Source organism: Gouania willdenowi, chromosome 18 (assembly GCF_900634775.1).
Source record: "Gouania willdenowi chromosome 18, fGouWil2.1, whole genome shotgun sequence".
Classification (NCBI taxonomy): Eukaryota; Metazoa; Chordata; class Actinopteri; order Blenniiformes; family Gobiesocidae; genus Gouania; species Gouania willdenowi.
Window position 1 is genome coordinate 838,227 of NC_041061.1, and position 24,567 is coordinate 862,793.

Here is a 24,567-nt window from a genome sequence, read left to right on the forward strand (position 1 = left end):
AAGAAAACTGTGGGTGGGGGCATTATGAAAATGCGGGGGGCACAAAAACACTCAGTTAAAAATGATCTTGTATCATATTGTCCTCCTCACACTGATGACAGAGGTGTCATTTGTTAAATAGTTATTGATGCTGGAAGTCTGAATCTGTGAATATCTGCTAACTTCACCAAACATTGTTGTGATTCAAATAGTATCCAGATAATCTGGTGACTCCAGACATAAAAAGAAGCAACGCATAAGTCACATTACTGGTGAATTGAAACGTTATTAATACATAATAAATCAAAACCAAAGAATGGATGTTATGTAAAACATGCACATATGTGGTGTAATAAATCTACTGGTGCTTTAAAATCCACTTTTTATGACGTTCTGTGAACTTTTTACATTTCTCATCTTTGTGAACAACAATCTTCGGTACTTTATAAAATCTATTTTCCTTTTCTCTGTTAGAACGATTGGAGCATCCGTAAACTACACAAAATATGGACATTTTGATGATTTCAGATGACAGATTCTCAAGTTTCCTGTTTAGCGCTCTAGCTTTGTAGCGATGCAGCAATGTGAGTGATGTCACGTGAATCAACAGAGCAGGTCATAGACATATACACATTACAACAGATCTAGGGTACGTTCAATAGCACACATGTTAAACAATGACACCACAGTATATAATATCTATGCAGCAGACTCCTGTACGCTGTCAGTGAATGGACACAGTCAGACCAGAAGTCAGCTTAGCAAACACAGTCAAAATTAAAAAAAAGTAGCTCATTGGTCCCAGCATGAAATGAAATAAAATCTGAAAGATAACTTTTTATTTTTTGTCCCAGGAAACAGCCACAGACTTTATACTGTGATGACCCGCCCTACTGTACCTCTGCACCATAACTCAACATCACCACACGTGGAGAGATCCCCACGAGCGCACAGAAAGGCTCTCTCTGACTCTGTGGACATCTTTACACTCATTTTATTTGTTTCATTACTCTTTTTTTCTGATTAGTGAATTTTTCTTTTCTGAGACACTTTGAGGAGATCATCATCTGACATCTCCTCCATCATTTCCTGATAGTCACACTGTTCATTCACATCTGCCATCATGGCTTCACTTTTCTCTTCAAATTACACCACAGGAACCACGGGGACCGGTGCTGCAGGAGGAACCCCCATGACAGACGCTCCACCGGAGCAGGAAAGAAACCCGTCCTCACAGCAGCAACTGGAGTGCCCACACGGTAACCGGGGCAGGGGCGGCATCTTCAGGCGAATCCCCGCCCGGTGTGCTCCGCCCACCCCGGGGCAGGAGCGGATCAGGTGCCCCTCCTCTCCACAACCAAAACATTTCATTGTCTCTGAGGAAGCAAAAACCATGTGATTAAAACATCAACTTTAAATGAGAAAGACAGGTTCAGGTTCTTTTAGGATCATATAAACCTGTCTTCATGACACACAACGTGCTTCAGTTTCAGAGACTTACACCTGAGAGAAACCATTTTTATCTGTGACACGAGCTGTTCATATCTGGACACTTCCTTTCCCAGCTGTTCATTTTTAATGAATGGGGGGCTTTAGAAATCATCATTTTCATGTCTGGGTTAATGAGAGGGGAGACAGCAGTGAAGGTGTCACAGATGACCACTCCCTTCTCCACCACCTCAGCAACTTTAACTGTACTATTTAAAAACATCACAATGTTCATCCTCGATGCAGACCTCACACAGTCATATCCTAGTTATTGTTTGTACAAAAAACACCTGTTTTAATGCTTTACTATAGCCTTACCTCTGATTTAGGGGGATTTTAGTTTTTTGTGCCTTAATGCTTTCTGAGCTGTGTTTAAGTATGTGCATTATATTTGTGCATTATATTTGTCCATTATATATGTGCATTATATTTGTGGTACACTAAAAAAAAAGAACTTTCACTACTGTTGCTTTTAAATGAGTGATTTTTACCGTTTTTATGCATTTTGTCCCTCTGAAGATGCCGTAGCTGCCACCGTAGTAGCGCGCTCAGAGTGAGCTCAACACACATGTGCAGGAAGTGGACTGAGTTTGAAAATATCTGCCTTTTTCACTCGTCTTCACCTGATAAAACAGGTCAGTCTTTTCTCATTTTCATCACAGAAAAAAGAGGATTTATTTGGTGTTCACAGTAATCACGTAAATAAATGTAAAGGTAGTTATTTACAGCAGTCGTCACTGCATTACATGGTGTAAAATGTGACAGAGGTGAAAAGAAGCGTCTGAGACGTAGCGTCATAGTGTTTCTGCTACAGGACAAACCTGAGCCCACACTGTCACACCTTCACAGTTGAAACTCATCGGTCTGTTACAGAAACAGCTCTGCATCAGGAAACATGGATCATGTGTTGATGCCGCTTTGCACCAAGTTTTATCCGAACGTGGAACGTATTCACATTTTACAATTCACGTAAAATAGAGCCTTAATATGACCCAATGTCTCACTCTTTACATCTAGAACACAGCAGGCTTGGGTATGATTATGTGGATCTAAAACGCTGGTATGTGAACACATGAAATGTGTGAAATGAATCTGGCTTCAATTCACCATTTGCACCATTGTTTTCCCACATTTCCAAAATGTCCTTTTGCCTGGTTCAGCATTAGCCACCAGTGCACACACTTTATTTTTATAAATCACAATCTTTGTATGAAAAGTGTCCTGCACATCTTTCAGGCCCCATTTTGGACGTACACTACAGTTATAAATGAGGCCCCAGATATATTTAATTATGCCCAAAACACAAAACCACACGTGAAACTACATTATTTTTTTGGGTCACGACTGTTTTTATCATCTTTTGGTAAAGCAGAGGTTTACATCCACATCTTGATCTTTTCATTGATTTAGAGCAACCAAAAGTAGCACAAATTAGCATTTTGACCAAAAAAGCTGCTCAATGATCTAAAAAGCAGGTTGAATGCTTCACTCCTACAGAAAGTAATGGGACGTAACAGGCAAATGGGGCTGTGTGGTGGAATAAAGCTTTTAAAACGTTAAAGTAGTCCCATTTTTAAAAGTGAATTCAATGAATTTACTGCAAAGTAATGCATTTGTTAAGCATAGATCTTCTAATAAGTATATTTCTAAGATTTTGGGCCACATTTGTAAAAACAGTGGAGGATCCCTTTAAGGTTTTATCAGCTGCAGGTCAGAATTAAAATTGTTGAAATATTCTTATATGCTTCCTAAAATCAAAGACTTTTTTTTTGTTCTGCACTTTGTTTACATTTGCTAAAGACACTACTCAGATGTTGTATTCAGCACTTTTAAGATCAGGTCAAAGATTACTCTGATCTGTTCAACTTTTATTTGATAGAAACTGTGAAGTTGTAACAAAATACTTTAGTCAAATAAAAATGTTGGACACAAATACGTCTCTTTCTTAAATCTAACAGTTTTTATGAGGTATTTCTTACTCATTTATGAAGTCATTTAGTCTTTCAAAACAAATCAATAAGATTGAGTGCATGAATTCATCCATATCAATTTCTAAATATATACATATATATTTGACTTTATTTCATTAATTATGATGTAGTTAAAAACTGACTGTTTTTAAAGTTAGTTTTGCTTTTTCTTCAAAATTATCCTAGAAAAATTTAACACAGGAAAATCAAAAAAATTCAGTTTTCCTGAATCAAAAAAACAAGAAGTTCACTAAACTACTAAAAAGTGGTTGGAAAATGTGACCTTATTTTTATTAAGTTGTATCTAAGCAACAGTTTTTACAGCGTACGTTTAACGAATCTCTAGACACTTTCTTTAAACTAGTACAGTGCCCGTCGGACGTATGTATTCATATAGTGGGAGGAGCTTAAGTAGAGTTGTCATTGATGGTCAAATGAGTTTGTGTTTGAAGGTTGGATGTACAAAGAGGTGAACATACTCTGTAGTGTTATAAAGGGGTTCATTTGTGGGTACAAAGTAAAATAGCGTGTGTGATTTCCCTGCTTTAATTCTATGGGACATGAACACATGATATATAGATAAAGGTTGCACCAATGTTTGCTGGACTTAGATAAATAGATCATAAATGTACCAGAGCATCCCCTGTCTTTAGACCCTACCTCAACAAAGAAAAACACTACATGAATTCCACGTAAACATGTCATGTACATCCAACATACGACCATAGAGAAGAGACACAGAAAAGTGGTGGATTTCATTTGTGTTGATTTCAAAATCAAAATAAACCTTTTGAAACGTAAGAAGTTAAAAATAAGAATCTAGTAACTATAATATGATTAAAAAACTATAATATTAATAATATTAAATAATGATAAAGTAATATAATGATAATATAGCAATATAATAATACAATGAGAATAACATTAACTATAATATAAAATAATATGAGAATATAATGGTAATTATAAGAATAGCAATAACATTAATGCAGTAGTTGTACCAATAATAATAATTTGAATAATAATGGCAATAAAATAACATGATGAGAATTGATGAGTCAGCATGAAGGCTGTAAAAGGTTGTGTCTCTCATTTCTTCCTTTTACTTCATCAGACAAAGAGAAATTTAGTAGAAACACATCATTTTGGGAGAGTTTTTATTTCTTTTTTTATTGATTGTGGAATGAGTAACAATAGTTTTTGTGAATTTGAAAGAAAGTTTTCAAGACTTGATCTTTTCTGACTTGTGACTTCAGGAAGTCACAGAGTAAGACAAGCATCCCCAACATTTAAAGCTTTCCATTTATTTGACTAGTCAGCATTAAACTACACTTCCAGTCCAGATTTTGCTCCAAGTCTGTATCAGCTGATGATGTCCATGATCAGATCTTTGACCTCCTCTGCCATCGCTTTGTCAGAAAGTTGATGAACCTCTTAAACACAGATTTCTTCTCTGGAGGATCTTTCTCAGGTTCACTGATGTTCATGCTGAGATTTCTTTTCAACAGATCAGTTTCTACTAAAGCAGAGACATTCTTCTCCCTCAGCAGCATGATTTGAAAATGAAGGTTCTCCTGCTCTTTCATGGCCTGAACGTGTTGTTCTAGAAGTTCTCCTTCCTTCTTCTTCAGCTCGGTCTGAAGAAGGTGGATCAGCTCCTTGTCCTGTTTTTGGAAGTGGTTCAGTTGCTTGCATTTCTCTCTTGTTTCTTCAAGCTTTTCCTGTTCAGTAGTGATACAGGCCTTCAAGGTGGAGATCATTTTGACATGTTCAGCCTCCAGATGAGCTTTATTTTCCACTTCCAGGACTTGGATGGAGACCGTACGCTCAGCTGTTTCCCATAAAGCGCTGAGGCGGGAGATTTCCTCTTCTTTGAGGTGAATCATCAGATTGGTTTGCTGTTGTTGAGCATCTTTTTCTGTGGCCCACTGCTCCTTCAGCACCTTAAAGTCTTCTGATGATTTCTCCAGTGTCTGTTTGAGGTGGTCAATCATCTCTCGTTGCTGCTCAACGATGGTCTCCTTCTCCTTCTGCGTGTCCAATAATCTGGCCTTGTCTTTGTCCCACTGGGTCAGTTGGGCCTCTAATGCTTGTTGGGACAGGTTCAGAGACAGTTTAAGGTTTTCATTTTCCTCCTTCAGTTGGTCCAGCACAGAAGTATCATTTTGGACCTGAGAACAGCGGAGGATGGACATTTCCATGGGCTGAGAGCCAAGGAGTGAAGTATCCAAGCACAGACTCTCTGTAACAGACTCTGGGTTGTGAGCCTTGTTGTCTGCTACTGTTTCTTTAACTGGTTCCTGGTGTTTAGAAGATCCATCAGGACTTGGTGAAGGTTGTGAATCAAGGAGGGAAAAAAGCTTTGTCCAGTCAAAGTCTTCAGTGGGAGCCATCACTGGATCATCTTTCTTTTTTCTCTCAAAACGGCGCCGACCTTGTCTGTGAGCGTTCTTAGGCATTTTAGTAGATGTAGTGTCAGGTTTAACAAAGACAGTGTTGTTTCTCAGACTCTGAACTGCTTTGTGTGTTCTTTCATCTGAACATCAAAGCCTTACTGAGTTCTATCTAAAATAGAACAAAGAGTCAACAGAAGATGTTCCAAAATCATCACCATAGCAACCATTTCATATGAAGCTTTTTAGCCGTTGCTATTGACACTTTAAACGTAACCATAGACTACCACTTTATGCATACGCGAGCAACCGGCGATCCCCACCGCAGGGACGGAGGCACCCCAAAGGCACACATCAAGTGCGGAACCGCAGCCCCGAGCCAAAGATGCCCCGGACCCACCCACCAGTCCGCAGATGGCAGGACAGACCCACCAGGCGGCCGACAGCAACCTCCACCACCGGAACAGCTAGCGCCGCCCCCCAGTAAACAGCATCGCTCCGAGGCACCTAGCAACCCCGCCCCAACCCCGGTGAGGACACCAGCACACCCCCAGCACACCCACCCCCCACACCGGCGAGGCAGGCCGCCCCAGGCCCGCACACCGCGGGGTCCGCCCCCAAGGCCACCAGCCGACGAAACAAGCACCAAGCCCCACCCAAGGGGAGGAAGCGTCCCCGCGCTCCACCAGGCCGACACCGCCCGGAAAGACCCCGCAAGGAGAGACCCCAGCAAAGCCCCCCCGAGACCCACCGCCACGCCCGACCACACCATCCTGATGTATTTTCACTCTATGTAGTGGCCCAGCCACCAACAGAGGGCCAGGCCCCCACCGGAGAGGCCCAAATATGTGAGCCAACCCACCACCCTGTTATGGTGCCTCTCCATTCCCCAATGGAGAGGCACTTCCCTATCCCCTGTGTGAGTGTGTGTGTTCAGTGAATGTATGGGGTGTAATTAAAAGAAGGGGGATGGAGGGGAGCGGTGCTCCCCATCCTACCTCTGTGGATATACGTGTATGTGGTGTAATAGGCCGGAGGGTGTAAGTGAGGGTACACCCTCCGGGGGGTGGCATGTTGAGGTGTGATTAAAATTGGAGGGATTAGTAGGGTAACTAGAGGTGGGAGTGCCGCCCCCACGCCACTACATAGTGACACAGGTGGCGGCCCCCTCCACCCCCAGTCCCACCATCCAGCCCCCCAAGGGTTGGGTATGGGTGTGTGGTGCATATTGTGAATGGGCCAGACCAGCTGGGAGTGAGGTGAAGTGTACATGTAGGAGGACTGTCCGGTGCGAGCCGGGCCCGTCCGCGTGGCGGGCCACGCGAGAAGGTAGATGGTGCAGACGGGCAAGCGGCACTGTGGGCCCCGGAGCAGCAAAGCCGGAGAATCTTTGCTGCTCCGGAATCTTGAATTCTATTCTATATTTTATGGGAAGCCAATGCAGAGAGGCTAATACAGGAGTAATGTGATCTCTTCTCCTAGTTTTAGTCAGTACATGTGCTGCAGCATTTTGAACCAGCTAAAGTGTCTTAAGCGACTTGCTCGGGCAGCCTGCTAAAAGAGAATTACAATAATCCAGTCTAGAGGTAACAAAAGCATGGACTAGCTTTTCGGCGTCGCTCTGAGACAGGATAGGTCTGATTTTAGCAATGTTACGGAGATGAAAGAAGGCAGTTCTTGAAGTTTGTTTTATGTGAGAGTTGAAGGATAAATCCTGATCAAATAGAACCCCAAAGTTTCTAACAGTTGTGCTTCGTGCCAGAGTAATGCCATCTAGGGCAGTTAGGCTAGCATAGGTTTCTCTAAGGTGTCATGGGCCCAGTACAATGACCTCAGTCTTGTCTGAGTTAAGAAGAAGAAAATTTTGGTCCATCCAGGCCCTAATGTGCTTTAGACAGGCCTCAAGTTTAGATAGCTGATTTGTCTCACCTGGCTTCATTGATACATACAGTTGGGTATCATCAGCATAGCAGTTAACAGAGTATTTTCTCATAACATTACCAAGGGGGATCATATAGATACAGAAGAGGATTGGACCTAGCACAGAGCCCTGAGGAACCCCGTAGCTTACTTTAGTGTACACAGAAGACTTATTATTCACGTGTACAAACTGGTACCTATCAGATAGGTAGGACTTAAACCAGTTTAGGGCAGTCCCTGTGATTCCAAGTAATTTCTCTAATCTCTCTAGTAGAATATAGTGATCTATAGTGTCAAAAGCTGCACTAAGATCTAATAAAACCAGCACTGAGAGTCGTCCTTCATCTGAAGCCCAGAGTAGATCATTAGTTACTTTAACTAAAGCAGTCTCTGTGCTGTGTTGAGCTCTAAAACCTGACTGGAAGTCCTCGAACAGGCTGTTGTTTTGAAGGAAGTCACAGAGCTGAGCCGCCACAACTTTCTCAAGAATCTTTGAAATAAAAGGAAGATTAGATATAGGCCTGTAGTTTGCTAAAGTGCTGGAATCAAGAGTAGGTTTTTTGAGAAGGGGTTTGATTACAGCTACTTTAAAGGACTGTGGCACGTAGCCTATTGATAGGGATATATTTATTGTCTCCAACAAAGATGGGCAGACCAGGGGAACAACTTCTTTAAACAGCTTAGTTGGGATCGGATCTGAAAGGCAGGTCGATGGTTTGGAGGATGAAATAATAGAGTTAAGTTCCTGAAGTCCTATATGTGTGAAACAGTTTAGGTTAGGCCTATTTACATTTAATGGTACAGCAGGCCCAGGTGAAGGCAGGGAGTGGCTAATTTTATCTCTAATCTTGTGAATTTTATGGTTAAAAAATGTCATAAAGTCCTCACAGCTGAGGGCTAGAGGAATCATGGGCTCAATAGAGCTCTGACTTTGTGTTAGCCTGGCTACAGTGCTGAAAAGGTACCTCGGATTATTTTTATTTTCTTCAATTAGTGAGGAATAGTATGTAGATGGACTATGTCGTAAGGCTGTCATGTATTTACTATGGCTTTCTTGCCAGAGTATTCGTGACTCCTCTGTTTTATTGGAGCGCCACATTCTCTCTAATTTACGGGTTGTTTGTTTGAGTGTGTGAGTTTCAGAGCTAAACCACGGAGCTTTCCTCTGACGTTTAATAGTTTTTTCCCTCAATGGGGCAATTGAGTCCAAGGTGGATTTTAGTAGACTAGCAGAGCTATCGACAAGCAGATCCAGTTGAGAGGGGTTATAATTAATATCATAGTTATTTATTGGATGGTGCACTGAGTTTAAGGCAGCAGGAATGGCCTCTTTAAATTTAGCCACAGCACTGTTGGATAGATTTCTACTCCTAACTATTTTATTGCACAGTGCGAGATCCTCTAGGATGATGTTAAAAGATATTAAAAAGTGATCTGATAGCAGAGGATTTTCAGGGTAGACTTTTAGTTCATTAATATCAAGGCCATATGTTAGAACAAGATCAAGAGTATGATTTAAACGATGAGTAGCTTCATTAATAGTTTGAAAAAAGCCAACTGAGTCTATTAGGGACATAAAGGCTGAGCTCAGGCTATCACTATCTTTGTCCACATGGATATTAAAATCTCCTACTATCAGTATTTTATCAGAACTGAGGACTAAGTTTGATATAAACTCAGAGAATTCTGATAGAAATTCAGAATAAGGGCCTGGAGGACGGTAAATTATCACAAATAAGACTGGCTGGCAGGTTTTTGATTCAGTATGAGATAAATTTAGAACCAGGCTTTCAAAGGAAGTGTAACTGGCCTTTGGTTTAGGATAGATTAGGAGAGAGGAATGATAAATAGCTGCTACACCACCTCCACGGCCTATGTCTCGTGGCATATGAGTATTTAAATGACTGGGAGGAGTGGCTTCATTTAAACTAACATATTCATCTTGATACAGCCATGTTTCAGTTAAACAGAATAAATCAAAGTTATTTTCTGAGATAAGGTCATTTACTAGTAGAGATTTGGATCTCAGTGATCTAATATTTAATAGAGCACATCTAATGCTTTTATGTTTTGGTGTTTCTAGATTTGAGATTTTAATTTATTTAATTTATTTTTTTGATTGATTATAAAGGGGTTCATTTGTGGGTACAAAGTAAAATAGCGTGTGTGATTTCCCTGCTTTAATTCTATGGGACATGAACACATGATATATAGATAAAGGTTGCACCAATGTTTGCTGGACTTAGATAAATAGATCATAAATGTACCAGAGCATCCCCTGTCTTTAGACCCTACCTCAACAAAGAAAAACACTACATGAATTCCACGTAAACATGTCATGTACATCCAACATACGACCATAGAGAAGAGACACAGAAAAGTGGTGGATTTCATTTGTGTTGATTTCAAAATCAAAATAAACCTTTTGAAACGTAAGAAGTTAAAAATAAGAATCTAGTAACTATAATATGATTAAAAAACTATAATATTAAATAATGATAAAGTAATATAATGATAATATAGCAATATAATAATACAATGAGAATAACATTAACTATAATATAAAATAATATGAGAATATAATGGTAATTATAAGAATAGCAATAACATTAATGCAGTAGTTGTACCAATAATAATAATTTGAATAATAATGGCAATAAAATAACATGATGAGAATTGATTAGTCAGCATAAAGGCTGTAAAAGGTTGTGTCTCTCATTTCTTCCTTTTACTTCATCAGACAAAGAGAAATTTAGTAGAAACACATCATTTTGGGAGAGTTTTTATTTCTTTTTTTATTGATTGTGGAATGAGTAACAATAGTTTTTGTGAATTTGAAAGAAAGTTTTCAAGACTTTATCTTTTCTGACTTGTGACTTCAGGAAGTCACAGAGTAAGACAAGCATCCCCAACATTTAAAGCTTTCCATTTATTTGACTAGTCAGCATTAAACTACACTTCCAGTCCAGATTTTGCTCCAAGTCTGTATCAGCTGATGATGTCCATGATCAGATCTTTGACCTCCTCTGCCATCGCTTTGTCAGAAAGTTGATGAACCTCTTAAACACAGATTTCTTCTCTGGAGGATCTTTCTCAGGTTCACTGATGTTCATGCTGAGATTTCTTTTCAACAGATCAGTTTCTACTAAAGCAGAGACATTCTTCTCCCTCAGCAGCATGATTTGAAAATGAAGGTTCTCCTGCTCTTTCATGGCCTGAACGTGTTGTTCTAGAAGTTCTCCTTCCTTCTTCTTCAGCTCGGTCTGAAGAAGGTGGATCAGCTCCTTGTCCTGTTTTTGGAAGTGGTTCAGTTGCTTGCATTTCTCTCTTGTTTCTTCAAGCTTTTCCTGTTCAGTAGTGATACAGGCCTTCAAGGTGGAGATCATTTTTACATGTTCAGCCTCCAGATGAGCTTTATTTTCCACTTCCAGGACTTGGATGGAGACCGTACGCTCAGCTGTTTCCCATAAAGCGCTGAGGCGGGAGATTTCCTCTTCTTTGAGGTGAATCATCAGATTGGTTTGCTGTTGTTGAGCATCTTTTTCTGTGGCCCACTGCTCCTTCAGCACCTTAAAGTCTTCTGATGATTTCTCCAGTGTCTGTTTGAGGTGGTCAATCATCTCTCGTTGCTGCTCAACGATGGTCTCCTTCTCCTTCTGCGTGTCCAATAATCTGGCCTTGTCTTTGTCCCACTGGGTCAGTTGGGCCTCTAATGCTTGTTGGGACAGGTTCAGAGACAGTTTAAGGTTTTCATTTTCCTCCTTCAGTTGGTCCAGCACAGAAGTATCATTTTGGACCTGAGAACAGTGGAGGATGGACATTTCCATGGGCTGAGAGCCAAGGAGTGAAGTATCCAAGCACAGACTCTCTGTAACAGACTCTGGGTTGTGAGCCTTGTTGTCTGCTACTGTTTCTTTAACTGGTTCCTGGTGTTTAGAAGATCCATCAGGACTTGGTGAAGGTTGTGAATCAAGGAGGGAAAAAAGCTTTGTCCAGTCAAAGTCTTCAGTGGGAGCCATCACTGGATCATCTTTCTTTTTTCTCTCAAAACGGCGCCGACCTTGTCTGTGAGCGTTCTTAGGCATTTTAGTAGATGTAGTGTCAGGTTTAACAAAGACAGTGTTGTTTCTCAGACTCTGAACTGCTTTGTGTGTTCTTTCATCTGAACATCAAAGCCTTACTGAGTTCTATCTAAAATAGAACAAAGAGTCAACAGAAGATGTTCCAAAATCGTCACCATAGCAACCATTTCATATGAAGCTTTTTAGCCGTTGCTATGGACACTTTAAACGTAACCATAGACTAGTCATTAGACACACAGTTTGTGCTAAATTATTCCAATATTCATTTATTCATGTATTTATTAATACTTTTGGCAGGTTTGGTCGTCCATAGTGGGGGGTTAATGAAGTAGAATCAAATAATTGTATTATATTAATTGCGGTATGAAATCATTTTAATGTGTCCTAAATATTGTCATTTTGACTGGAAATATACCGGTGTTGTGCAATAATCTGTGACCCGAAAAGTCAGTGAACTACTGTCATTACCTCCTTTTACTTTGATATATTTTTGATAGTACTTCATTATAGTTTAGTCATATTAAATTATTATATATATATTGTATTTAGAATATTTCCTATATTTATATATATATTACACTTGCCACTTTTATAAATGTACACACTATCAGAGTCAGAATCAACTTTATTGATCAAGTAATGTATTGAATACACACGAGGAATTTGTCTTGGTGAACTGTGCTCTCTCTGATAGTGTAAACATTAAATAATAACAATCAACTAGAATAAAAAAAAGAAATGAAAAAGAAGTATAAACATAAATATAAGAGTAGTTAGACTAATATGTGCAAACTAAATAAAATAACAAGATAATAATAATAATAGTAATAATAATGAAATAAAATAAAAATACAATAATAATAAGATAATAGTGCAGTAGTGCATTGATGAGTAGTGCAGGTGAACATTTAAATTAAATATTATGTACATGAACATTCTCAGTGACAGGTTGATCCAGGGTTGTTATGTTAGTTCCAGGTTATTTCACAGTAACAGAAACAGGTCTGACACTCTATGACTGTTTAGAGTTGATCACAGTGACAGCCTGGGGGAACAAACTGTTTTTATGGCGTACAGTGATCTGTAGCGTCTGCCGGAGGGGAGGAGTTTAAACAGATTGTGTGCAGGGTGGGAGGAGTCTGCAGTGATGCTACCTGCCCGTTTCCTGACCCTGGACAGGTATAATTCTTGGATGGAGGGCAGATCAACACCAATGATCTTTTCTACAGTCCTGATTATCCTTTGTAGTCTGTGTCTGTCTAGTTTGGTTGTAGATCCAAATAAAGGCTGCCATAGTGCGCCATCGGCCCCTCCGACCAACACTCACTCACACACTACATTCATACTAGGCAATGTAGGTGAAGTGTCTTGCCCAAGGGCACAATGACAGATACCACTGGGTGACTGCCACCCCACTGTGGCACCTGGAATTCTCAGTGGTCTCCATCCACCTACTAACCAGACCCAGACATGCTTAGCTTCCGAGATCCAACGGGATCGGGCAATGACAGGCTGGTATGGCCACGCCAGTGTGTATTTGTAATGTAGTTTTATGATATTTTGTAATAGTTTGTGTAGTTTTAATGTAGTTTTATGACATTTTATTAATGTTTGTATAGTTTTAATGTAGTTTTATGACATTTTTATTAATGTTTGTATAGTTTTAATGTAGTTTTATGACATTTTATTAATGTTTGTATAGTTTTAATGTAGTTTTATGACATTTTCCATATCCATGAATGAGACATCTCACTAAATATTATGAAATAGAACTTTGGGTTATGTACAGTATATAACCCCGGTTCTATGAAAATATGAGTGAGATGACTCACCAGACAATCCTTCTTGCTCGAACAAGGCTTATATTGAATGGTGCGTATCTGTTCATGTCCTCCTTTTATAGGAGGTGGGTGGGTCCCTAGCAGACGGACGCACTTCACCGGCCAATCAGGATTGGCAGATTGAAATAATGCATCTGAGGAATGCAGACAGAGGTTGCATCCCATAGTGAGACATCTCACTCATATTACTCCTAGAACCAGGGTTCTATACATAAGCTACAGTTTTCTTCCAGCCTTAACCTCTCACTGTCTCTTATAGGATGCTGTCACTCATTTTTGGGAGCCTGCCGTGGTTTCCTCTATGTAAGTACTGTATAAAATACATGATCAACTATTTTTCTAGAGTGAAAATACCAGAACCTTGATCATGTGATCAAGTCCATCAGGTGTAATTCTTTCTCACCTTTCTCTGTTTGTCTCCTTTCACTTTTTAAAGGTTGCCATGTTTGATGAAATGTTGTGTGTTGCTGTGCTGAGTGTTGCTGCTGTGGAGGTCTAAGGTGACTGTTTATTGATGTGGTGAGTACATAGTCTGTGAAAATATCACTTCATCACAATCTGTTATTTACACATTTTATTACATCATGACAAGCACCGCAGAACAAAACTATGCTGCAGGGTTGGGGCTCAATTACATTTTTCACTTACAATTACAATTCAATTACCATTACAGTGACTGATGATTATATATCCTCAGAAAGTCAATTACAATTATATTCTGAATTTACTAAAGTTAAATTACAATGAATCACAATTACTAAGGCTGAAATAAATAAGCTAATAAAAGGTAGCCTTCCTCTTGTGTTAGCCTTCTGTTAGCATCTCTGATGACAACAGGTCCTAAATCAGCTGTAAAATACACTAAAAACACATATCTATCATCTCATTTATTTCATATTTATTGGTTACCTTGTTAGGCTTCCTAATCATTGTAAATACATGTTTTAATATTTTTGGTGCATCTGAGCCTTTATTGTGTCCCTAGATTTTTATATCCCTAGATTTTAATTTATTTTAATGATAAAATGTGGGACAGTTTGATATGAAACACATTTTAATAATTGTTCATTACAAATGTGTAAAATTGTACATAGAACTGTCAATTACAATTACACCATGATTGTAATTTATTATCAATTACATGATTACAATTATAATTGACCCCAACCCTGCAATGCTGATCACCATTACTTAGCTTCAAATTATTATTATTATTATTATTTTTCACACTTACCAATTAGTTGGTGTCATATTGGTTCCATTAAAGCAGTCATTGTTAAATATGGACACGTTTACCACGAGAATAGGAAGCTACTGCAGATTCTAGACTTAAAATATACAATCCTAATTATTTTAGTCTTTAATGACTTTACTATTTTAAAGTGTAAAATGATCAATATTCACTGCTCAGCACAGCTAACAGTGCTATATTGGCAGAGCTACAGTATGACCTTTGAACTGTTTGAATTGGGATCTTTACATGTGATTTATACAGTAGGGCAAAAAAAAGTATTCAGTCAACCACCAATTGTGCAAGTTCTCCCTCTTAAAAAGATGAGAGAGGCCTGTAATTTTCATCATAGGTAAACCTCAACTATGAGAGACTAAATGAAAAAAAACATCCAGAAAATCACATTGTAGGATTTTTAATGAATTTATTTGTTAATTATGAGGACACTTGCTGGGACAAGCAGGAAGGGTGGGTGTGAAGGGAACACCAAAGAGTGAGGGGAGAGAAATGATTGTTTCAAGTCCATCCATCAGAAGAAAACAAAGACAAAGATTTATCCTCACTGAGGATTGATTTGAGTCTGCCACTCGGGCGTTATTGTTCAAACAGCCGCACTGCAGAAGCACCTGCTTTGCCAAACGGGGGCAGAAACGTTGACTTCAGAGTCATTTGTCTTTTAAACATTATTCCTTGTCAGACTCCTCCTCAGGCTCACGGAGCCAGGTGAAGAAAGCTGTGACCGACTTCAACACGACACCTCTTCCTGTTTGCTCCGCAGGGTCTTTACTCGTCTCCCACTTGTAGAAGGCCTCCTCTTTAATAATGTCCTCATAGTACAAGGTGTCGAAGAACATACACAGCAGATCTGCAGAAACAAGATGCAAAGGTCAGTTGTTAGGAGCAGAACTGTGGATTTCTGTCAGTAAGTCCACTTTGTACCAATAAAGTCCTTAGAAATCTACAGACATTTTAAATGTAAATGAACAAACATATGTACAACGGCGTATTAGGGCCACATTCAAATAAAATACAATAAAAATCTGGGCACTACAGGATTAAAGTCAGAATATTTCAAGAATAAAGTAAAGTTTTATTTTAATAAAATGGTAATAGTATTTTTCCTCCTGGTAAATAATAAAACAACACTTACTAGCAGGCTCCTCCATGTGTACCATCATGGCCTGCAGGGCATACAGAGCCTGCAGCTCCTTCTCCTCGTCATTCAGGTATTTCTGCAGCAGCTCGGCTCTTACCATGATCTGCTCAGCAATGGCCTTGTACGGGTGTTCACCTTGGTTTTTAAGAAGAAACAAACAACACGTTAACATGGGGGGAGCACCATTTAGTTTGCCATTAGAGTTTGAAGCTTATGTTATGCTTACATATGATAGCGATCCCACACACTGAGGCCATCAGTGATCGTACAAAGTGATTAGAAGCAGCCTGCTCCTCATCCAAATTAGCCTGAAAATGAGCAAGAAATGTTTCAAACACTTGATCAAATAGTGTTTACATTTAGATGAATTCCAGAGTCTGAGCAACGGTCACACACCTCAACCCAGTCCATGATGTGCTTGTTATCAGCCTTGTCTTGAAGCAGTCTGTCCAGCTGTTTGCTGAGTTCTTCTCCACTGAGGAGCTGCTTCTTCACCACTTCCTTTGGCCCCAGCTCCTCTCCTGTGGTGAACTCCACTTTCTGAAAGTTACAAGTCCACATTTAAACCAGGGTTCTACAGTGCAAACCATTGACTCACATTTACACCTAATGGTTCCATAACGTTTTGAATACCTGCTCAGTGACAAACTTGTTCACATCTTTGTCCTCAGGAAGAAAGTCATTCCAATTCAGGCCAGCTTCAATCCACAGATCCCCAACTTTCTTGGGAGTCTAATAAATGAGTAAATAAACAAGTTCAGATGATTAAAAAAACAAGATCAAGTTGAAATATGACTTATTCTTAAAAGCGTTGAGACAATGCAACACATTTTATTTTAGACAAATTCAACCCAGAAACCTTTGTGTACATACCATTCCTTTGCACAGCAGCTGGAGGATCTGTGCCAGCAGCACGCCAGCCTTTCCCAGAGGCACCAGAGGCTTTGAGATCTCCCTGGGACAAACAAAACATTTTTGTTAAGAAAGGGACATTTTGTATTATATTGATTATATTAAAACAGTCGGATTGCAAATGTTTTTCAACTTTTCTCACCTGAAGAGCTGTCCCATAGGGATGCCTCCTTCATGGAGCATAGGGGTGATGAGTTCAGCCAGGTACAGCCACATGTAAGGTATATCAATGGCCATGTCTTCTGTTACCTCCAAGATCTCCTGGAGCCTATGACAGCACAGTCAACAATTCAGTGTCAGTCTTTAGTGTGACCCAGGCTTTAGATACATTGTTCTTTGACAGATGCTCACCCTTTGTAGTATTGTTCAGTGGGTAACGTCCCAACTTTCACAAGTTGATGCAGCAACAGGCCCAAGTGGTCCCTGACAGTTGTGCTGCGTTCAAGTGTGGACTCCAGGCCTTGCCGCACAAACACATAAAGCATTGAGGCACTGTTGAGCTCTGCCACGCACTGCAGCGCCTCCTACAGGACCAGGAGAAGACAAACGTTAGTCATGTTCACACTCAACGTGCAGGTAAATGTCCTGCTGTTGTATGTTGGTCAAATTCTTTGAACCTTCAAGTCAGTAATGTGGAGGTATTCATCAATGATGGCTTTGGACTTCTTCTCCATCTCCTCTTCGCTAAGGGAAGGTTTGGGAAGAGAAGGAGGGGGAGTGGGAGCGCTCTCCTCACTTCTGCCACCACGCTCCTGGGACTCCTTGCTGAAGCTTCTCTTGGTGATTGGGCTTCCTTCCCGTCCATCAACGTGGCCAGATCTGTCAAAGTGATCCCTGTCTCTGTGATCAGTGTCTGATGAAGACAACAGTGATGAAGTCTGCTGAAGGGCTGAGAAGTGGTTCAGAGTGCTGGTAGCAGGACGCCCTGACTCTAAAAGGAAGAAGAAAAATAGGACAGATCAGGAGCCAATCTTCCAACCCAAGTCAGTCAACCTATTTGACATTGTTTACCTTGATCTGCACTTGCTGGTTTAGCTTCAGTGCCTCCACTGCAGCCTTTTTCCCAGCTGCGCCACACGCCCTTGCACCCGGCTTTGCCACCAGGAGCCAGCACCAGATTGTTTAAGTCCATACCACCGGACTAGAAGGCAACAGAGAACAGTACATTTATGAACCAACAACATCCCTATAGAACAAATCAAATGATCTACTTTTTAACAGTTGACTCATTGACGTCACTAGCTTTGCTGACCTTTATGATTTTGTAAAGGCGATTGGTATCGATGGGTCTGTCCTTGGAGATGAGCACCGTGTTCCCACATCCATCATCCTGAGGCTGGCTATTTGGTCCACCGCCCGGTGTATGATACCCTGGACCTCCCATGCCCCCCCCACACATTCTACCACCTCCTCCAGAGCTTTCCTTCTTTGACAGGAGCTGCTGGTGGACTTTGATCTGTTCTTGATGCTCTTCCAACTCTGCCTCCTTATGAATCTGGTCAATAGTTTTGGGACCTTGGTCTCCTCTACGGGGCACCCAGATATTCTGTGATTGGGAAACACAATTAAATAGCAGAAGTTACAAATGATTGAATATGGTTTAGTTTCTGGACACATGTCACCTTTATTGAGAGCAATAAGTAGGTGTTCAAGATCCAACTTTTTCACTACTGATACGATACTGATATTTTAGCCTGTATTCTGACTCCATATCAACACAAATTATACATACTCAAAATTATCTGATCAGGACACCCCTAGCAATAAGTTTGACAAAACAGCTTTTTTTCATTAGATCTGCAAATATAAAGAAGCTAAACCATTTACCTTTCTGAGGTCTAGAACATCTTGCAGCATAAAGCGGATTCTGGAAGAGGTCATCTTTTCCTTGATGATTTTGTTCATCTGATTGAAATACTCGTCCATTTGAGGCTGTTAGGGAAATACAACAGACTTAGCAATGACAACTAAGGTATAAACTAGGGCTGGGTATCGCCAGGTACATCGCGATACGATGCATGTAGATGCTTCATTATTGTACTTACCTTGGCCTTTTCAAAGTCCAGGTCTTTGCCAATGGTGGAGAGAAGTCTGCAGAGACACTCCAGAGACTTTTCGTCATGGTTCTTCAGTAGTTTAACTACACAGGCATGCATAATGGCCTCGGTCAGCATCTTCAGCTTGAAGAGCTCACCAACAAACTTGATGTTGCCCAGTGAGCGGCGGCGGGCAATAACCCTGGCGTTTTCCAGCTCAACCCGCAGACGTTCACGCTCCTCATCCTAACAGGTGACACAAATGATTAAATCTCGGACCCACTCTTGAGGTACAAACCCACTCTTGAGGACAAACAAATGTGTCATCTTACATCTTTGGCAGCCTCCAGCTCCTTCTGTTTCTTTTCAAAGATCTCATCATCATCCTGGTCTTTCTCAAACTCCTTCTGGCAACGATTGAGTAGGAGATAGAGGAAGTTTGCAGTTTTACCTGGTTTGTCGGCACTGGGGACTTTCAACTGTTGATGGAATATGGAAGAATATTACTAAAGCTGATTTTATTAGTGGACATGAAACATAATATATATGATTACTTCATCAGTTCCTCATCACCATCATTGACATTCAGTGGCCCAGACCCGTGACACTTAAGAACAATCATCAATGAAGCCAATAGAGACAAAATACCCAAAGACACGCACTCACCCCCATTAGGCCGCGGCACATGTTGGCATAGGCCACAGAGAAGTTTGGTTCCAAGATGGCCTTCTCAGATATCAGGTCAATGGCACCTTTCAGCCTTTCCTCTGTGTCTATTGTTAGTTCAGACACCTGCTTCATTAGCTCTGGAAACTTTTGTGGGGTGAGCTTGTTCAGGATGCTACGCAATTGCTTGAACAGCTCCCCAGTTTTGGCCACCTCAGGATCATTATCCACAACCTCCTCAGCACCACGGCTGCAAGAGTTCTTCTTCACCGTAGGTTTCCAGGCTTTCTCAGCTTGTTTAGTTGCACGTCATAATTTAGAGACATGCTGTGGATGATGATTTTCCTGGGCTCTTTGCGCTGGCCCTGCTGGGAGCGACTGAAACCAGGAGGCTGAAAGAGAACAAGGGACAAATGTTATTTTAAAGAAGGTAAACTAAAACATTATCGTCACCAACTGGTCATTCTAATGTTCTTATTTTACTGAATACGGCCCTAATTGGTAACAATTGTGCAATAAAGTCATAAAAAGATCTCATACAGAGTAACAGTTTACAACAGGACAATTGAAACTGGTTTCCCCAAAGTTTTTATTTTCCATAATAAAGATCTAAGATTTGTAAACTATAAAATGAGTGTGAAAAAATAGAGCTGATGCTCACCTCTGTGAAGTCATCCAGAAGGTCCCCAATGGCCTCCTTTTTGTTAAGTTCCTTCATGTTTGTCTTTGGCACAGACATAGCAGCTGTAAGAGAAAGAAATGTTACTACCTTTTAGGAGCCACTTCTTTCAAACTCCACAAAGTAGTTCCAACGCACATTAAATATTATAATTATTACTCACTTTAGCTACAAATGTTTCTCACCGAGGACACTTGCTTTGTAGAAAATTAGATCCACTTTAGTTGTTTTTAAAAGTCTTTTGGGCACTCACTGCTGAAGATACTTCACTTTCAACTTGTATGAGCTGTTCTGCAAAGCTTCTATGCTGCTTTCATCTTATCTGAGTTACCATGACTACCTGTCAACAATGAGCTGGCCTGCAAAGCTTCTATGCTGCTTTCATCTTATCTGAGTTACCATGACTACCTGTCAACAATGAGCTGGCCTGCAAAGCTTCTATGCAGCTTTCATCTTATCCTGAGTTACCATGACGACCCAGAGTCAACGCCAGGCAGCATTAACTGGGCATTAAGAAAACTGTGGGTGGGGGCATTATGAAAATGCGGGGGGCACAAAAACACTCAGTTCAGAGTAGCACCCCCCCCCCCCACCCCCCACCCGGGAAAATTGAATAAACGTTTATCTGTTTAAAGACTAAACAGGTCAAAACAAGCGTTTTTCTGTTTTAAAATTAAATCTGGTTCTGTTTGTATTATATTTGGATATTTAAGGGAAACTATGACGACAGCTTCATGTTTTAATCTCACCACACAGAACGACCGACAGACGGACTTTTATTCTGCTGCGTTTATTAAAAATGATCTTGTATCATATTGTCCTCCTCACACTGATGACAGAGGTGTCATTTGTTAAATAGTTATTGATGCTGGAAGTCTGAATCTGTGAATATCTGCTAACTTTACCAAACAGTGTTATGATCCAAATAGTATCCAGATAATCTGGTGACTCCAGACATAAAAAGAAGCAACGCATCAGTCACATTACTGGTGAATTGAAACGTTAATAATACATAAATAAATCAAAACCAAAGATTGGATGTTATGTAAAACATGCACATATGTGGTGTAATAAATCTACTGGTGCTTTAAAATCCACTTTTTATGACGTCGTTCTGTGAACTTTTTACATTTCTCATCTTTGTGAACAACAATCTTCGGTACTTTATAAAATCTATTTTCCTTTTCTCTGTTAGAACGATTGGAGCATCCGTAAACTACACAAAATATGGACATTTTGATGATTTCAGACGACAGATTCTCAAGTTTCCTGTTTAGCGCTCTAGCTTTGTAGCGATGCAGCAATGTGAGTGATGTCACGTGAATCAACAGAGCAGGTCATAGACATATACACATTACAACAGATCTAGGGTACGTTCAATAGCACACATGTTAAACAATGACACCACAGTATATAATATCTATGCAGCAGACTCCTGTACGCTGTCAGTGAATGGACACAGTCAGACCAGAAGTCAGCTTAGCAAACACAGTAAAAATTAAAAAAAACTAGCTCATTGGTCCCAGCATGAAATGAAATAAAATCTGAAAGATAACTTTTTATTTTTTGTCCCAGGAAACAGCCACAGACTTTATACTGTGATGACCCGCCCTACTGTACCTCTGCACCATAACTCAACATCACCACACGTGGAGAGATCCCCACGAGCGCACAGAAAGGCTCTCTCTGACTCTGTGGACATCTTTACACTCATTTTATTTGTTTCATTACTCTTTTTTTCTGATTAGTGAATTTTTCTTTTCTGAGACACTTTGAGGAGATCATCATCTGACATCTCCATCATTTCCTGATAGTCACACTGTTCATTCACATCTGCCATCATGGCTTCACTTTTCTCTTCAAATAACACCACAGGAACCACGGGGACCGGTGCTGCAGGAGGAACCCCCATGACAGACGCTCCACCGGAGCAGGAAAGAAACCCGTCCTCACAGCAGCAACTGGAGTGCCCACACGGTAACCGGGGCAGGGGCGGCATCTTCAGGCGAATCCCCGCCCGGTGTGCTCCGCCCACCCCGGGGCAGGAGCGGATCAGGTGCCCCTCCTCTCCACAACCAAAACATTTCATTGTCTCTGAGGAAGCAAAAACCATGTGATTAAAACATCAACTTTAAATGAGAAAGACAGGTTCAGGTTCTTTTAGGATCATATAAACCTGTCTTCATGACACACAACGTGCTTCAGTTTCAGAGACTTACACCTGAGAGAAACCATTTTTATCTGTGACACGAGCTGTTCATATCTGGACACTTCCTTTCCCAGCTGTTCATTTTTAATGAATGGGGGGCTTTAGAAATCATCATTTTCATGTCTGGGTTAATGAGAGGGGAGACAGCAGTGAAGGTGTCACAGATGACCACTCCCTTCTCCACCACCTCAGCAACTTTAACTGTACTATTTAAAAACATCACAATGTTCATCCTCGATGCAGACCTCACACAGTCATATCCTAGTTATTGTTTGTACAAAAAACACCTGTTTTAATGCTTTACTATAGCCTTACCTCTGATTTAGGGGGATTTTAGTTTTTTGTGCCTTAATGCTTTCTGAGCTGTTTAAGTATGTGCATTATATTTGTGCATTATATTTGTCCATTATATATGTGCATTATATTTGTGGTACACTAAAAAAAAAGAACTTTCACTACTGTTGCTTTTAAATGAGTGATTTTTACCGTTTTTATGCATTTTGTCCCTCTGAAGATGCCGTAGCTGCCACCGTAGTAGCGCGCTCAGAGTGAGCTCAACACACATGTGCAGGAAGTGGACTGAGTTTGAAAATATCTGCCTTTTTCACTCGTCTTCACCTGATAAAACAGGTCAGTCTTTTCTCGTTTTCATCACAGAAAAAAGAGGATTTATTTGGTGTTCACAGTAATCACGTAAATAAATGTAAAGGTAGTTATTTACAGCAGTCGTCACTGCATTACATGGTGTAAAATGTGACAGAGGTGAAAAGAAGCGTCTGAGACGTAGCGTCATAGTGTTTCTGCTACAGGACAAACCTGAGCCCACACTGTCACACCTTCACAGTTGAAACTCATCGGTCTGTTACAGAAACAGCTCTGCATCAGGAAACATGGATCATGTGTTGATGCCGCTTTGCACCAAGTTTTATCCGAACGTGGAACGTATTCACATTTTACAATTCACGTAAAATAGAGCCTTAATATGACCCAATGTCTCACTCTTTACATCTAGAACACAGCAGGCTTGGGTATGATTATGTGGATCTAAAACGCTGGTATGTGAACACATGAAATGTGTGAAATGAATCTGGCTTCAATTCACCATTTGCACCATTGTTTTCCCACATTTCCAAAATGTCCTTTTGCCTGGTTCAGCATTAGCCACCAGTGCACACACTTTATTTTTATAAATCACAATCTTTGTATGAAAAGTGTCCTGCACATCTTTCAGGCCCCATTTTGGACGTACACTACAGTTATAAATGAGGCCCCAGATATATTTAATTATGCCCAAAACACAAAACCACACGTGAAACTACATTATTTTTTTGGGTCACGACTGTTTTTATCATCTTTTGGTAAAGCAGAGGTTTACATCCACATCTTGATCTTTTCATTGATTTAGAGCAACCAAAAGTAGCACAAATTAGCATTTTGACCAAAAAAGCTGCTCAATGATCTAAAAAGCAGGTTGAATGCTTCACTCCTACAGAAAGTAATGGGACGTAACAGGCAAATGGGGCTGTGTGGTGGAATAAAGCTTTTAAAACGGTAAAGTAGTCCCATTTTTAAAAGTGAATTCAATGAATTTACTGCAAAGTAATGCATTTGTTAAGCATAGATCTTCTAATAAGTATATTTCTAAGATTTTGGGCCACATTTGTAAAAACAGTGGAGGATCCCTTTAAGGTTTTATCAGCTGCAGGTCAGAATTAAAATTGTTGAAATATTCTTATATGCTTCCTAAAATCAAAGACTTTTTTTTTGTTCTGCACTTTGTTTACATTTGCTAAAGACACTACTCAGATGTTGTATTCAGCACTTTTAAGATCAGGTCAAAGATTACTCTGATCTGTTCAACTTTTATTTGATAGAAACTGTGAAGTTGTAACAAAATACTTTAGTCAAATAAAAATGTTGGACACAAATACGTCTCTTTCTTAAATCTAACAGTTTTTATGAGGTATTTCTTACTAATTTATGAAGTCATTTAGTCTTTCAAAAC

At 40.1% G+C, this 24,567-nt stretch overlaps 1 non-coding gene and 1 pseudogene across 1 annotated transcript; both read right to left on the reverse strand.

Moving 5' to 3' along the window:
- Window positions 1-15,347: 15,347 nt before the first annotated feature.
- Window positions 15,348-20,392, reverse strand: LOC114480767 (eukaryotic translation initiation factor 4 gamma 1-like; annotated as a pseudogene).
- On the reverse strand, window positions 19,562-19,638 carry LOC114480897 (small nucleolar RNA SNORD66). The gene has a single exon (XR_003676185.1). It is a non-coding gene; the product is annotated as a small nucleolar RNA SNORD66 (small nucleolar RNA).
- Window positions 20,393-24,567: the final 4,175 nt, after the last annotated feature.